A 3,010-nucleotide genomic window follows, 5' to 3' on the forward strand; every position below is an offset into this window, starting at 1 on the left:
TGAAGCAATTTCGTGTAGAGACTCTCCTTGGAGTTAAACGCTAGCTTTAGTGCCAGTTTGGGCGTTTAACTCCCAATTAGGTGCCAGTTCCGGCGTTTAACGCTGGAATTTCTTGAGGTGACTTTGAACGCCGGTTTGGGCCATCAAATCTTGGGCAAAGTATGGACTATTATATATTTCTGGAAAGCCCAGGATGTCTACTTTCCAACGCCGTTGAGAGCGCGCCAATTGGGCTTTTGTAGCTCCAGAAAATCCACTTCGAGTGCAGGGAGGTCAGAATCCAACAGCATCTGCAGTCCTTTTGAGTCTCTGAATCAGATTTTTGCTCAGGTCCCTCAATTTCAGCCAGAAAATACCTGAAATCACAGAAAAACACACAAACTCATAGTAAAGTCCAGAAAAGTGAATTTTAACTAAAAACTAATAAAAATATACTAAAAACTAATTAGATCATACTAAAAATATACTAAAAACAATGCCAAAAAGCATACAAATTATCCGCTCATCACAACACCAAACTTAAATTGTTGCTTGTCCCCAAGCAACTGAAAGTCAAATAAGATAGAAAGAAGAGAATATGCAATGAACTCCAAAAACATCTATGAAGATTAGTATCAATTAGATGAGCGGGGCTTTCAACTTTTTGCCTCTGAACAGTTTTGGCATCTCACTCTATCCCTTGTAATTCAGAATGATTGGCTTCTTTAGGAACTCAGAATCCAGATAGTGTTAATGATTCTCCTAGTAAGGTATGATGATTCTTGAACATAGCTATTTCTTGAGTCTTGGCCGTGGCCCAAAGCACTCTGTCTTCCAGTATTACCACCGGATACATACATGCCACAGACACATAATTGGGTGAACCTTTTCAGATTGTGACTCAGCTTTGCTAAAGTCCCCAATTAGAGGTGTCCAGGGTTCTTAAGCACACTCTTATTGCCTTGGATCACAACTTTATTTTTTTCTTTTTCTTTCTCTTTTTTTTTCGGTTTTTTTTTTTCGTTTGCTTTTTCTCTTTTTTTTTCTGCTTTTTCTTGCTTCAAGAATCATTTTTAATGATTTTTCAGATCCTCAGTAACATGTCTCCTTTTTCATCATTCTTTCAAGAGCCAACATTCATGAACCACAAATTCAAAAGACATATGCACTGTTCAAGCATACATTCAGAGAACAAAAGTGTTGCCACCACATCAAAATAATTAAACTATTATAAAATTCAGAATTCATGCAACTCTTTCCTTTTCAATTAAGCACGTTTTTATTTAAGAGTGGTGATGGATTCATAGGACATTCATAACTTTAAGGCATAGACACTAAGACACTAATGATCACAAGACACAAACATGGATAAACATAAGCACAAAAATTCGAAAAACAGAAGAATAAAGAACAAGGAAATCAAGGAACGGGTCCACCTTAGTGATGGCGGCTCTTCCTTCCTCTTGAAGGTCCTATGGAGTGCTTGAGCTCCTCAATGTCTCTTCCTTGTCTTTGTTGCTCCTCCCTCATGATTCTTTGGTCTTCTCTAATTTCATGAAGGATGATGGAGTGTTCTTGATGCTCCACCCTTAGTTGTCCCATGTTGGAACTCAACTCTCCTAGGGAGGTGTTTATTTGCTCCCAATAATTTTGTGGAGGAAAGTGCATCCCTTGAGGAATCTCAGGGATCTCATGGTGAGAGGGGTCTCTGTGTACTCCATCCTTTTCTTGGTGATGGGCTTGTCCTCATCAATGGGGGTATCTCCTTCTATGTCAACTCCGACTGAATAACAGAGGTGACAGATGAGATGAGGGAAGGCTAACCTTGCCAAAGTGGAGGTCTTGTCCGCCACTTTGTAGAGTTCTTGGGCTATAACCTCATGAACTTCCACTTCTTCTCCAATCATGATGCTATGGATCATGATGGCCCGGTCTATGGTAACTTCGGAACGGTTGCTAGTGGGAATGATTGAGCGTTGTATGAACTATAACCATCCTCTAGCCACGGGCTTGAGGTCATGCCTTCTCAATTGAACCGGCTTTCCTCTTGAATCTTGCTTCCATTGTGCGCCCTCTTCACATATGACTGTGAGGACTTGGTCCAACCTTTGATCAAAGTTGACCCTTCTAGTGTAAGGATGCTCATCTCCTTGCATCATAGGCAAGTTTAACGCCACCCTCACACTCTCCGGACTAAAATCCAAGTATTTCCCCCGAACCATAGTGAGATAATTCTTGGGATTCGGGTTCACACTTTGGTCATGGTTCTTGGTGATCCATGCATTGGCATAGAACTCTTAAACCATCAAGATTCCGACTTGTTGAATGGGGTTGGTGAGTACTTCCCAACCTCTTCTTCGGATCTCATGGCGGATCTCGGATATTCACTCTTTTGAGTGAAAAGGGAACCTCGGGGATCACCTTCTTCAAGGCCACAACTTCATAGAAGTGGTCTTGATGCACCCTTGAGAGGAATCTATCCATCTCCCATGACTCGGAGGTGGAAGCTTTTGCCTTCCCTTTCCTCTTTCTAGAGGTTTCTCCGGCCTTGGATGCCATAAATGGTTATGGAAAATGAAAAAGCAACGCTTTTACCACACCAAACTTAAAATGTTTGCTCGTCCTCGAGCAAAAGAAGAAAGAAGAGAGTAGAAGAAGAAGAAATGAGGAAGAGGGAGAAGATGGTGTGTTCGGCCAAGAAGGGAAAGAAGGGGTGTTTAGGTTGTGTGAAAATGAAGGGTTGAAGAAGGGTATATATAGGAGAGAGGGGGGGTAATGGTGGGGATTTATGAAGGGTGGATGTGAGTGGTGAAGAGAAAGATGGGATTTGATAGGTGAAGGGTTTTTGGGGAAGAGGTATTGAGGTGATTGGTGAATGGGGGAAGAAGAGAGAGAGTGGTGGTGGGGTCCTGTGGGGTCCACAGATCCTGTGGTGTCAAGGAAAAGTCATCCCTGCACCAAATGTTGCTCAAAATCACGTTTTTGAGCCATTTCTGGCGTTAAACGCCGGGCTGGTGCCCATTCCTGGCAT

Source organism: Arachis stenosperma, chromosome 5 (genome assembly GCF_014773155.1).
Source record: "Arachis stenosperma cultivar V10309 chromosome 5, arast.V10309.gnm1.PFL2, whole genome shotgun sequence".
Taxonomy (NCBI): domain Eukaryota; kingdom Viridiplantae; phylum Streptophyta; class Magnoliopsida; order Fabales; family Fabaceae; genus Arachis; species Arachis stenosperma.